This window comes from Triturus cristatus, chromosome 3_2 (assembly GCF_964204655.1).
Source record: "Triturus cristatus chromosome 3_2, aTriCri1.1, whole genome shotgun sequence".
In the NCBI taxonomy this organism is placed as follows: Eukaryota; Metazoa; Chordata; class Amphibia; order Caudata; family Salamandridae; genus Triturus; species Triturus cristatus.
The window spans coordinates 395,856,705-395,871,080 of record NC_140584.1 but is presented as its reverse complement, the minus strand read 5'-3'; the positions used below and the strand labels follow the sequence as shown (position 1 = coordinate 395,871,080).

Here is a 14,376-nt window from a genome sequence, read left to right as displayed (position 1 = left end):
TTGGTTACCTAAATAATGTAATGCTAACTCATATGGCAAATAAAATGTGAGGTTGATGCAGGCACCATTAATACATGCCTGCAAAAATGGTGTTCCTCCATTTGCAGTGGCTGCGGGTCACTAATGCCCCATACTCCTTCCCCATAAGTAGCAATAGGTACATACTAAGCTGAATATTTTTGTAGCAATGGGACAAGGGCCCTCCCTTCTGGTGGTGATGATAAGCTACGGAGGGAGCCTACTGCCTTCGACAATTTCATTCTATTCTGTGCTATTTTGGAAGTACGTGAACTAGAGGCGCTAAATTTAAATGTGCGGTAACGTATTTGGCCCTACCTTGATGAGTGAAGATCGTGTGTGCTTTGCGCCACAAAAGATTGCCATAAGTCCTGTGCAGGTCCATTGTCGTTTTCCCTATGTTAGCATGAACATGTTGTAGACTGTCCTCTGCTTTGCACATATTACCTTGCAGATATTTTTTGCTTTATGCCACTATGTACTTTCACACAAAACATGCTTTTTTTTTGTGCTCTGTTCCTTTCCTGGGATTTGGTTTGAGCATGTAGATAAGGTGGAACAACAATGCCCCTTGTTATTCGTTTCTGGTCAGGCCTTAGCAACTAGAGAAAACATGCAAATGCCGCTGTTGTTTGGGAACACGTACGCTCTGTCATATAGTTATACACAGATAGGTAACACACACTTGGAAAGGGACCTTTCCAGGGAACAGATCGTGACAACGTCTGGGATGTAGAGCTTTTATCTGTGTACTCTGAGGTAAGGAGTCTACTGCTAACACCTAGAGATCTTATGATATAATATATATATATATATATATATATATATATATATATATATATATATATATATATATATATATTCACTGAAAAAAACATAGGTTTCAGACACGTTATAGTTAGGAATTAGCATTTAAAAAACCTTAGAAATTCACTGAAGAAACCATAGGTTTCAGGGGCGTTATAGTTAGCTGGACTTTTCACTCATATAAAACCATTGAAATTCCCCTGTTATAGTTAGTTCAGCTAACTATAACTCGTGCGCCCGCAATGCACTGCTGATGACGTCACATATTACATCACTCATGACATGGTCAGTGACATCACTCATGACATCACAGATGACATCTCAAATGACATCACTGATGACATCACTGATGACATCATCCAGTGAATGTGTGTTTTTCTGAAAATTACATATGTTTTATATATGTATATCTCAAGGTCGATGGAAGAATAAATGGGTAAATAAGTGTCTAAATGGATGATTTGTTTTTGAAAAATTGATTGTATAACTGACTGATTAAGTGTATCTTAGTGAATACATGGCTTAGTGAGTAATGTTTAAATATGTAAATATCTGTATCAGTCTCTCACTTTGTGTATAAGTGACTGCATGGGTTGGTGAGTAGCTACATGAGTGTCTACATAGGTTATTAGTTGTTTTTTTGAGTATCAGTATGAGTGTCTGAGTGTCTGTATGGTTCGGTGGGGGTATTACATAGTGCATAGTTGCATGAATGAGTGACTCACTGTTTGTATGTGTTGAAGACAGCATGTGTGCAGGACTGTATGGGTGGATGAGTGTGTGCATGGGCGTGTTAGTGAGTGAATGACTGTCTCAATAGTGTCTTTATGAGTAACTACATATGTTTTAAACTAGTATATGTAACTATTGGTGTATATAAGTGAGTATATGTGAGAGTGAGACATTGAAAGAGTTCCTGTATGAATAAGTATGTGTTTCTATAAGTGATTGTTTAAAAGACTAAGTATATGTAAGTTTCTGTAGAAGTAAGTGTGGTGGTGTGTATATAACTGTATATGCAAGTAAATGGATGTTTGATTCTTTATTAGCATGAGTGACTATGTGTGTGAGTAACTCTATGGATGAGTGGTGTTGTGTAACAGGATGTATAGGTGTATGAGTACATATGATGAGTGAGTACATGTATGAGTGACTGTATAGGACTGTTGGTGAATGAGTGGATGTGTATGTGGATTTTAGAATTACGCAAAAACCAAAGCAAATGATGGACGGAGTGTTGAACATTGCAAGCACTCACCCCCAGTCAACTGATCTGGGTTTAATCCATCACTGTTCTTTAGCCCACTCTGCCACCCCAGTTCAGACATGGCCATATGCAAATCAGTCTGACCCTGTGCCTCATGGGAACATTCCAGCCCGAACTGCCAAGCCATGTCTTCCCTGGACCGGAAACAAGCTTCCTAGGACCGGTTTCTGGCATTTCAGCCGTCTTCAGCCAGGCTTGCTTGAATCCAGTGGCAAAGTGAGCAAGGGACTCACGTCTGAGCATACCCTGCCAACTTATGGCGAACAAAGCAAAAACCAAAGGAAATGATGGACGGAGTGTTGAACATTGCAAGCACTCACCCCCAGATCAGTTGACTGGGGGTGAGTGCTTGCAATGTTCAACACTCTGTCCATCATTTCCTTTGGTTTTTGATCTTAGAATTACTGAATAGGTTCTTGTAACTGATATTGGTATGTCCATTGTTTTGAAAATTTTAGTTTCTATTTTTGAATGTGTGTATCAAAGGTTATATTAGGGGGAGAGGAGGTCTGCCACTCTATCACAAGGATGATGTCATCAGTGATGTCATTTGAGATGTCATCAGTGATGTCATGAGTGATGTCACTGACCATGTCATGAGTGATGTAATATGTGACGTCATCAGCAGTGCATTGCGGGCGCGCGAGTTATAGTTAGCTGAACTAACTATAACGGGGGAATTTCAATGGTTTTATATGAGTGAAAAGTCCAGCTAACTATAACGCCCCTGAAACCTATGGTTTCTTCAGTGAATTTCTAAGGTTTTTTAAATGCTAATTCCTAACTATAACGTGCCTGAAACCTATGGTTTTTTCAGTGAATTTCAAAGGTTTTTTAAATGCTAATTTCTAACTATGCCTACAGAGATAGGACATGTGAAGAAAGAAAAAAAAACGCACAGAAAGAAAAAAAAGAAATGCAGAAAGAAGCAACAGAAGTCCTCAAAGACAAAGAAAAGTGCAGGAAGAAGGATAATGTGCAGAAAGAACAAACAGAAGAGCAGAAAGAAGCCTTGTTTCAAAATCATCCTGTACCCTCAACTTTTTCAGAAGGATACTGGTGGTAACTGAGTCTGACTAACCAGTCCTAGAGCCAGTGCTATGTTAAAAGACACTCAGAATACAGTGAAAACACCTACATACACTAGGGAACACTATGTGTTGGGGTCCCCCTGTGATCAGCATGACCTCCTCTGTAAGCCCCTAGTATATAATAGGGCAGGGGATTAAAACTACCTCTTAAAACGTGCAACAGGGCGTGTTTGCACACGTCACCTCAGGCCCCGTCCCCTCACTTCCCCACTGTGTAAACACGCCCTGTGGCTGTTTTAAGTTGGGAGATTAAGTCCCCTTGAATGCTAAGGGTCCCTAGTTTCCAACTAGACCACTAGGTACCTCCAGTAAGTGCCACAGAGCTGCGTTGCAGAGAGATGTAAAAAGGGGCACGGCATAGACCCCCTCTCTGCAACGCAGCGCAGTGGCACTTACTGGAAGCACCTGGCCTCCAGGGTCTCTCAGGATTGAAGGGGAATTATTTCCCCAACTTAAAACGTGCCAAAGGGCTTGTTTGCACATGTTAACTCAGGCCCCGTCCCCTCCCTTCACCACTGTGTAAACACGCCCTGTGGCCATTTTTAATTGGGAGATTAAGTTCATTTGAATCCTGAGGGTCCCTAGGGTCCAACTAGCCCACTAGGTACCTCCAGTAAGCGCCACAGAGCTGCGTTGCAGAGAGGTGTAAAAAGTGGCACGGCCTGGACCACCTCTCTGCAACGCAGCTTAGTGGCACTTATTGGAAGCAGCTGGTGGGCTAGTTAGCCCCCAGGGGCCCTCAGGATTGAAGGGGAATTATTACCCCAACTTAAAACGCACCATAGGGCGTGTTTGCACACGTCACCTCAGGTCCCGTACCCTCCCTTCCCCACTGTGTAAACACGCCCTGTGGCCGTTTTTTAAGTTGGGAGATTAAGTCCCCTTGAATCCTGAGGATCCCTAGGGGCAAAATAGCCCACTAGGTACGTCCAGTAAACGCCATTGCAGAGAGGTGTAAAAAGGGGCATGGCTTGCACCACCTCTCTGCAACGCAGAGCAGTGGTGCTTACTGGAAGCACCTGGTGGGCTAGTTGGCCCCCAGGGTCCCTCAGGATTGAATGGGGATTATTTCCCCAACTTAAAACGCGCCACAGGGCATGTTTGCACACGTCACCTCAGGCCCCGTCCCCTCCCTTCACCACTGTGTAAACACGCCCTGTGGCCGTTCTAAGTTGAGAGATTAAGTCCCCTTCAATCCTAAGGGTCCCTAGGGTCAAACTAGCCTATAGGTACCTCCAGTAAGTGCCACAGAGCTGCGTTGCGTAGAGGTGTAAAAAGGGGCATGGCCCCAGAACACCTGTCTGCAACGCAGCTCCCTGGCGCATACTGGAGATACCTATGGGGCAGTTGGCCCTCAGGGACCCTCAGTATTGAAGGGGAATTAATTCCCCAACTTACAACTGGCCAGGGGGCGCGTTTGCAGAGTGCTGCAAGGAGGGGGCGTGGCCTCCGGCGCAATGCCGGTCTTTTATTTATTTTATTTTTTTAAGAAGGAGGGCTGTGTGGCCCCCCTTCTTTTTATAATTTACTGGCCCTGGGGACCCCATTCCCCGGGGCCTGCACCCTAATTTGTTTTGTTGAAAAAAATTAATTTGGCCCTCCCAAGGCCTTAATCGGCCCCAGGGACCCCAATCCCCGGGTCATGGCCTTTTTTTAAAAAATTCTTTAAGAGGGGGCTGCGTTGCCCCCCTCCTCAGGCCACTTATGGCCCCGGGGACCCCATCCCCCGGGGCCGGCCTTTGCTTTTTGTTATTTAAAAACCGTATGTACCTATCACCATGACGATTTGCGTGATATTCATTAAAAGGCGACTATGCATACAATGAATCCACATGGAATGGTATTTACACCTCTAGTGAAGCTCTGACGTGTCTGACGCCCTACCGTGCCTAATCTGGGTACTCTCCAAGTAGACACCCTTGTCATTTATTTATACAAACATGGGTAGCTATTGACGAGCACATTTAATATACACGCACACCAAGCCATTCAAAGGGGGTTCGACAAAAATTCGACCAAACTATGCAAGAAACCCCCCTCACGGTTAATAAAATACACATCCACCGCCGGATGTGTAATACTTTTTATTTTACTCTCTGGAAAGTAGACGAACCTCACTTGAGAGTCACAGCGTGCTCCGGGCTGAGCTCAATGCTGTGTTACACCCACCAGTGCCCGCCGAGTGCCTCACACCTCTGTGTTGTATTCCACCAGCTAGTGCGTATGCTATGACACTCTCTAGCCCATGTGCACTGTAACACCACCCCGTGAATATGTCATGCCACACTTGCCTTCGCACGGGTTATATTGCCCCATCTAACGTGCCTTCCTCAATGCCTATGTTATAACGCACAGCGCTATGCCATACATATTACAATCTGGGATCCATTTCTTTGTCACAGTGCATATGCAACGTTACACTCCCCAGCACATTTTTTATATTACAACTTTAGAGACTAGTTAGGTAACACAACACTGCCCTGTGCATATTACACTCCAAGGCGCATATCGCATAGCACGCGCTAGTGCCTGTGCTATCTCGCGCTCTCCAATGAATCTGTCATTGCGCACAATGTATTGCATATTATATTTCATGCCGCGGTTCATCTTATATCACACTTTTTGGAGCATAGTTTATACCATATACTATATCTAGTCTTCATTTTCAATCGTGCTCTCAGGACTATGTTCTATATAACATGTTCTATATAACACTGCGTCCACCTACCCCTTTCACGGGCATTACATTTTGCGATGGGGTGGAGGGTCAGGGGGTGTTTCTGCCAAGTGAGCCCTGAGTCACAGTCACAAACGTCCTCTTCTTCCTGAATAAAAGTGAGATTATGCTGCATACTTGTTCATATTTTAAGTAGTTCGCACAGACACACATTTTAAAAACAATAAAGTTCCTAATACCCACCTTCTCTGAACAGTTAGCTTGCTGCCCCATCCACCTCCTCCCTATCCTCTGTTGTCTGAATCCATGAACTAGCCTCCTCCCTCCTGCCATGCATGGTCTGATGTGCTGCCACTGCCCTCCATTTAGCATGATGTACCAGTCCACTCCTCCTGCCCTCCATTGCCCAATTCTATGGTCCATCATTGACCTCCTGCTTAGCCTCTGTGCTTAGCTTGCTGCCCCTATTCTCCTTCCCCCTTCCCTCCGATGTCTTTATGCATGTCCCTGCTCCATCCTTTTTGCCCACCATGTTCCATGGACCTGCCACTGCTATCTACTCTGAGTGTTCTGTTGAGCTGCCACTCCCCTCCCACCTGCCTAGCATTGTCAGATGACTGTAACCTGTCCCTGCTACCTCCAGCCTGTCTATCCACATGCCATGCTCCTATACCCTTCCTCCTGTCCTCCATAGTCCATTTTACTGCCACACCCTTCTGCCCTCCCTGGTCTGTTGTGCTGCAACTGCTCCTCCTGCCCGCCCCACGCGGTCTGTTGTGAGGCCGCAGCTGCCCCTTACCCCATACCATCTTCCCTCCATGGTCTGTGTGTATGCCATCATAGTCTCATTGTTGCTCTCCATGGTGTGTTTTGTTTCTAGTGCACATCCTGCCTGACCTCCATGGTCATCTTGCTGCTCCTGCCCCGCCCCCTTGCCCCCAGCCCTCTGTTTCCATGTGCAGACCCCTATTCCCTCCCTCCTGGCTTGTCTGTTCCATTGTAATGCCCCTGATCCATCTCTCCTGCCCTTTATGGTCTGTTATGCTGCAGCTTTCTCTCCTGTCTGTCCATTATGGTCAGCTAGCTACCATTGCCTCTTTCCCCTCTGTTCTCTGTTGTACATGTGCATGGTCCTGTCCCCTCCCTATTGCTTTCTATGGATTGTTGTGCTGCACTCCTGTCCCGCATGCGCTGTGTGGTGTATTGTGCTGCTGAAAACCCTGATGCCTGCCCTGTAGGGTCAGTTTGGTGCACCTCTCCATGTCCCTCCTGTCCTCTGTTATCCGAGTCCATGTCCCTACCCCAATTCCTCCTGCCTACCATGATCCAATGTACCATACTTGCGAACATTTTGAACTTGGTAAGAGGGAGGTTTTGAAAACAAACTGGGGTATTGCTTTTCCCTTTTGAGTTACATTGAAAAAGAGGAGATTGTAGACAGGAGACAGATCAAATAAAGCCCATTTGAGCTTAAAAACATTGGATGTTTCCTGGCTGAAACGGGTCTGTTGGCACGTATGGTTGTACTACCACTGCCTCTTCCTTCTGCCCACAATGGTCTATTATATTGCCACAGCCTCTCTTGCCAGTCCTGTATTGTTGGTTTGTTGCCCCTGCCCCCCTTTCCACTGCCCTCCATAGTCTGTTGTGCTGCCACTGCCCTTCCTGCCTGCCCAGTGTGGTAAAATTGTTGCCTCTGCACTCTCCTACCTGCCTTCAATTTTCAGAGTCCGTGCCCCTGGCCTCTGCCTCTCAACAGTATCCCGATGAACAACTAGATTGCTAACATTCTATATTTATTACAAAAGTGTGGAACGCCTGACGTTATCTTGATATAATCAAAACTGTAATACCTGGAGTATTTCCTTTAGAAATTACATATTTGCACCAAAATTATGGTTAGTGCTCTAAAAAACTAAAATGAGGACATATTTTCTGAGTTTTCAAATAGCGACAAAGAACTTTTAAATTATTTGTAATCTTTATGTTGTTTTATCCAGTTGGCCACTTGATTAAATGTTGCACCTAGGGGAGAGGATGTGGTGTTACTTCCAGAGCTGCAGACTTTGCAACTGGGGAACCAGGTTGGAGTTTCTGCTTCAGCTCAACATTCTGTGATTCTGGTCAAATCACTTAATCTCCCCATGTCTACAACCAAAATGAATTTGATCTTGTGTGATGTAACCAATGCTCTTGTAAAGCACTCCAATACCTGACAAGTCTGCACTATATAAAACTGCAAATACACGAAAAATAAGTGTTTTGCACACTTCTGTCATTGGGCTACACGTGGGCTACATCTGGGTGATATTTGTGCTGCATTTGGGCTCTTTTGTCTCTGGTGGCCATCTTGGGAGATTTCTTTGTTATGAAGTTTCCTAATTTCCTCATTTACTGCAGTCTCCTCAGTAGGAAATGCTTTCAGTTTTTTACTTTGATTCCATCAAGAAGGTATTCAGATATGTCACACATTTCCCATAAATTCTGAATGTTAGCACTCTAGTTGCTCATTAGATCACTGTAGTAAAGCTACTGCTCACCACGGAAGTCTGCTGTTGGTATTAAAAGTGCATGTTTCAGTCTGCATATCAGAATTTTTTAATGAAATGGAAGAGAATTTGAGAAGTCACTCAAAATGTGCCCTAATTTTTCTTTCTTCAGCACTAATCATAATTTCTATGGCAAAACGAACCCCTTCATTGTGTTCCTTTTTAAATTAAATGTTTTAAGTATTACCAGTTTATTCCAATCAATATGGCTTCAGTTGTGCCATACTTTTGTCATAAGTAAGACAGTAAGCTCTCTAGTTGTTCTTAAGAACACTCTGGGACATTCTGTCATTGGGCTATACTTGGGCTACATCTGGGTGATATTTGGGCTACATTTGGGCTCTTTTGTCTCTGGTGGCCATCTTGGGAGATTTATTTGTTATGATGTTTCCTAATTTCCTCATTTACTACAGTCTCCTCAGTGGGAATACTTTCAGTTTTTAATTTTGGTTCCATCAAGAAGGCATTCAGATGTGTCACACATTTGCCATAAATTCTGAATGTTAGCACTCTAGTTGCTCATTAGATCACTGTTGTAAAACTACTGCTCACCAGAGAAGTCTGCTGCTGGTATTCAAAGGGCATGTTTCAGTCTGCATGTCAGAATTTTTTTATGAAATAGAAGAGGATTTGAGAAGTCAAAATGTGCCCTAATTTTTCTTTCTGCAGCACTAATCATAATTTCTATGGCAAAATGAACCCCCTCATTTTGTTCCTTTGTAAATTAAATGTTTTAAGTGTTACCAGTTTATTCCAATCAAGATGGCTTCAGGTGTGCCATACTTTTGTCATAAGTAAGACAGTAAGCTCTCTAGTTGTTCGTTAGAACACTCTGGGACATTCTGTCATTGGGCTATACTTGGGCTACATCTGGGTGATATTTGGGCTACATTTGGGCTCTTTTGTCTCTGGTGGCCATTTTGGGAGACTTATTTGTTATGATGTTTCCTAATTTCCTCATTTACTACAGTCTCCTCAGTAGGAAATACTTTCAGTTTTTTACTTTGATTCCATCAAGAAGGCATTCAGATGTGTCACACATTTGCCATAAATTCAGAATGGTAGCACTCTAGTTGCTTATTAGATCACTGTAGTAAAGCCACTGCTCACCAGGGAAGTCTGCTGCTGGTATTGAAAGTGCATGTTTCAGTCTGCATGTCAGAATTTTTTTATGAAATAGAAGAGGATTTGAGAAGTCACTCAAAATGTGCCCTAATTTTTCTTTCTGCAGCACTAATCATAGTTTCTATGGCAAAATGAACCCCCTCATTTTGTTCCTTTTTAAATTAAATGTTTTAAGAGTTACCACTTTATTCCAACCAAGATGGCTTCAGGTGTGCCATACGTTTGTCATAGGTAGGACTGTTAGCGCTCTAGTTGTTCTTTAGAACACTCTGGGAAGCTGCAGTGGAACACAAAGGAATCAACTGACAGTCTCTGCCCTTGTTGGATGTACATGTTTTACTGAGAATGTCAGACTTCATTCTCACATGACTGAGAAAGATAATGTGAATTTACAGAAAATACGCTCTCAGTTTAGCTTATAGATCACCTTCCAAACCTCTGTGGGAAAAGCAGGAGAAAATAGTTTTCTCTCAAACATGATTCATGATATCACAGCAGAAGGCTTTTTCACATGGTAAAATCAGCTTAGAACACACCACAATTCCTAAAATGAGTATGGTACCATCAACAAATGATTTATAATGTAACTAAAGTCTTAAAACCTTCTATTAACAGCAATGACTTTTAATGAGGTGCTATCATGTATATTGGTCCCAAGATGGCTGCCAACACTTCTTGGATGAAGTGCTGACAGCCAATCAGATCTCACGATGAGATGTGTGGTTAGGCTCCGCCCATATATATATGTGATTTTACTTTTGATTTTCTCAGGAACTACTGAACGGATTAACACCATTTCAGCAAAAGGCACCAGTCTGAACTGAGGACTACCTCTTTGCCAAATTTCAAATAATTCTGTTCAGCCATTCGGGCTGTACCTTCGACTAAAGGTCCTATGGGAAAATGCATGGGGAAAACGCGTTTTGGGACCCCCCCTTTTTTCTCAGCCCCCGCTTGACGAATCACCCCGAGACTTTCAGGGTTGGAGCTGAGCGGAGCGCCCCATTAGTTTTGAAAAATTCACGAAGATAAGTAAACCGGTGCCAAAGTTATTCAAAATAGAATTTTCTGATTTCCTATGGGAACTCGGCCCTAACTATAACTATCTACTGGCGACCGCCAGTAAATATATATAATATAAGTGGCTCTGCTTGTAGTTGCACTGGCTTGCCGTGTGCCATTCTTGTGGATGAAATGGCACAGCTTGGTGCAATGAGCCGGGTCGGTGTGCAATGGGTGCAGGGCAGGTTTGTGGTGGGAGTACGTGTGAAGGCCATTTCACGCACGCTAACTACGACGAAGGACTTTTGAGTGTGGAATGTCCACTCGTTTTTCCCAAATCGGGCAGTGGGTAGTGTGGGAGATGGATGCAAATATTATCGTATCTGTTAGGGGGGGGCTGGCTACTTTCAAGTTCCTTCTCGGAGCAGCAGATGTGTTAGCGCAAGATAGCTCAGACAAAGAACCTTTCATCCTAACAGTAACTTCTCCAGGTGCATTCATACAGGATGTGTACAAAAGCCGGTCATGGGTGTTGTGGGATGTCTGCGACCCTGGTCATCATGGATGAGATGCCCAGCACATGTTCACTGTGTGTTACATTGTCAAACAGCTGCTCCTCCCTCCAATGAGCCCCCACACGTTTGTGGGCTGCGCTGTTGTATCCTGTGCACTCCTACGGCACACCTTTTTAATGCCTATTGGTGCATGTCCTGCAGCATTCCAATCACACCGTGACACTGCCGTTTGGAGGTGGTGCATGCCACTTTGCAACATCGACTGCTGCGGCCCTTGTGGCGGCCACAGCAGAACACAGAGACACACTTACCGCACTTCTTGCACACGGTCATGTGTGAGACACCCCGTTCCCTTTGATGCTTGTGCATGCAGGAGGATGCGTGCGTAGCTACATCTCCAGGCTCACTGCCAATGCTGAGGTGACATGGTAACGTCTGCAGGGAGACAGTGCTGGAGCAGAGTTTTCTGTTGAAAATGTATTGAGTTTTAAGCTCCAGTTTTGTCTATATGTTATGATTAAAATTACTGATTTATAATTACTAATTATTAGTTTTGTTAAAAGTCTTGACTAATCAACATTACTAATGAGAGAAATTACACGTGGGAATGCATTTATGTTGCTTAATTTATACGTGGACTAAGTTGGTGTGCAATTAATTAAATAAGTGTTGCTAAAATGCTATTTGTTTCGTGTTTACGCTTTAAAAATAACGTGTTTTAATGCTTCTTTGTGTTGCAGGTGGCTAGGTAATTACATACACATAAGGGTATTAGTGGGGATTAACACTGTATAATCATTATGATGTGGTAACGTTGTTTTGTGTTTCTTTTAATTAAGATGGTCCGTTTTGGCCTAAACCAAGATGGCTGCTATTTACAGCCTGCGCTCGAGTGATTGAATTTTGACGAGGGGCCTTGCTGAACATGGTTGGAAGTCACCTGACCACAGCCTCTGTCTGAATTAAAAGTTTCCGTGAGGACAGCAGCTCCGGGCATGCTTCCAATTGCCCATGGAAAAGAATAAAGCCACAATGAATTGAGATAATCCTGCGGTGGCTTCGCTATGGTACCAAGGAAGAGCATTCATGAATGTATCGCTTCCTAACTCGAGTTTCCTTCTTCCGTGTTTTTATTTTTGTGATTTTTCTGAGCGGAGGTTTTCTAAATGTTGCCAGACAACATCCTTTCCTGCTCGCTCTGCTCAGCGGCTCAACGGACGTTCAGAGTTTGTTTGTTACTTTTATTTCGCTAGTTTTGTTATAAATAATGTTAGACTAGAGAAGGTCTAAGGCCACTTCTTCCTGAACCTATGCTCCTGAGGATCGATGCTGATCGAGAGGACGGCGACTCCGGAGACTTTACTGAGAGACCTGTCCTGACCCATTTAGCTAGAATAGGTAATTATGAGAATAATGATCTTGCTATTGATTGACTTTCATTGAACTAATTTAGATAAAAAATGATCTTTGTTTGAATATCAGTGTCGGGTGGTTATTTCTTTGTCATTTATTGAGTTCCGAATGTATTTTCTGTGTTTAAAATCATGACTCAGGACATATCTCTATGGTCACATTGACCTCGTTCAGATGCAGATTGGTTTAGGTTTTCTCTCCTATATTCAGTGTGGATAGAGTAATAGTGTGAATTTTAGTATGATGGGCCCTAGCGTGTGATGAGTGTATGTGCATGTGACTGTGGACTTACTCTGTCCGTGGAAGTAGGGAGAATTTATATGCGCCGATCTGCAGCAGTTTCCTGGTAGCAGTATGATGGTTTTAGATTATTGTCTTGATCTGATAGATTGCTTGCACATAGGCTTTTGATTCATTGATTTATTGGTTGATGTTGGTATATGTACTAATACTATATGTTGAGGTCGTCGTATTGAGTTCTATGTAGTGTGTACGGCTTCTGGAACGTGGGGAGCTGGTGACGGTTCCGTAGTAGGGCAGAGGGAAGTGAGTGCTGCTCTCGGGAAAAACGGGATTGTTGGCCCTGTACGTATGCGGGGAAAAACGTGTGACAATTGAAGTTGCGCGTCACATTGTCTGGGTTCGGAATCAGTGACATCGTCGTGTGTTACTACTAGAGACATATTTTCGGTATAAAAGGAGTGCGTATGGTAGTGAAGGTTATCTGTGAAACTCTGGTCTTAAGTCCCAGGGATCCGTAAGGTTTGCCGTTAAAGCTTATCGCTGGAGAAGTAATAGGTATTCTCTGAGCTTGTCTGAAGGACTGGGCAGAGGTAGGCGCTGCTTGGTTAACGTGTGTTGTAATTCTGTAGTGGGACAGACTGTTCGCTGTTCTCGGGAAAGGCAGGATTCTGTGTGGTTGTGCTACATTTTTCTGGTGTGAAAGTGCGTGAATGTATGAGCATTTAGTTGATTGTAAGACTCTTTGGAGCAGTCCTAGAGGAAACAGTTAATGGATGCATGTTAGAAGGGCAGAGTAGAGGGATGTGCTACTGTGTCAACGAAAGTTTTAATTCCGTGGTAGAGCAGAGGTAAGCGCTGTTCTAGAGAAAAGCGGGATTCTTGTGAGAAAGAATTTTCTTTACTATTCTGTGGTTAGCGAGGCAGACAATGGAGATGTTTATATGTTGTAACTAATAGATTTTGTAGAATCTGAAACGAAGTCTACTGAGAAGGCTTTGTAAAGGAGGGGTAGACGAGTGACAGGAGACAGAGTAGAAGCGACTGCAGCGACTACTGACGTCATACAGACCGCGCTGTGATTGGGTAGTGGATCAGAACAGTGCTCGCGCTGAGATTGGTGCGTTGGTGTGAGCCGCGCAGGGATTGGAAGGAGTACAGGGTGACGTAGACGCTCCAGGATTGGTGCGTTGGTGTGAGTCGCGCTGTTATTGGACAAAAAGATCGTACAGTTGCGGAAAGGACTAGAGAATTTTGGTAAACGTTAAGATGTATTACCAACCTGAGGAAAAGAAGAAGAAATCCTTGTCCGGTAAAATTAAAAGATGGTTCGACAAGGATAAAAACATAATAACTAGAGAAGGTGAATTGCTACCTCCGACGAGAACCCCTGCATCCTTCATGGTTGCGAAATATGGGTATCATACCTGTATATGGTTAGATAACTGGGCTAAGTACACTAAAGGCGATGGTGTTTTAGCGTTCCCGGAACATGGTTCATTTAATCTGGCCGTGTTGAGAAATTTACGGGAAAAGATGATGTGTCTAGAGCCTAGACCAAGGCCGACACAATTCGAGGCGTTGGTGGAATGGGAAGATGAGGTGCATGAGCGAGAAAAGCAGAGGAGTGGAGGCAATTATAGGTATATGTTCGGGAGAAAATATGATCGTG

At 43.8% G+C, this 14,376-nt stretch overlaps 1 long non-coding RNA gene across 1 annotated transcript in view; it reads left to right on the top strand.

The window, feature by feature from the left end:
* The window catches only part of LOC146857422 (uncharacterized), a 227,519-nt gene extending 215,519 nt beyond the window's left edge, over positions 1 to 12,000 (top strand). Inside the window, exon 3 of the long non-coding RNA XR_014979577.1 lies at positions 11,891 to 12,000. This is a non-coding gene — a long non-coding RNA (uncharacterized LOC146857422). The remainder of the gene's footprint in view (positions 1 to 11,890) is intronic.
* Positions 12,001 to 14,376: the final 2,376 nt, after the last annotated feature.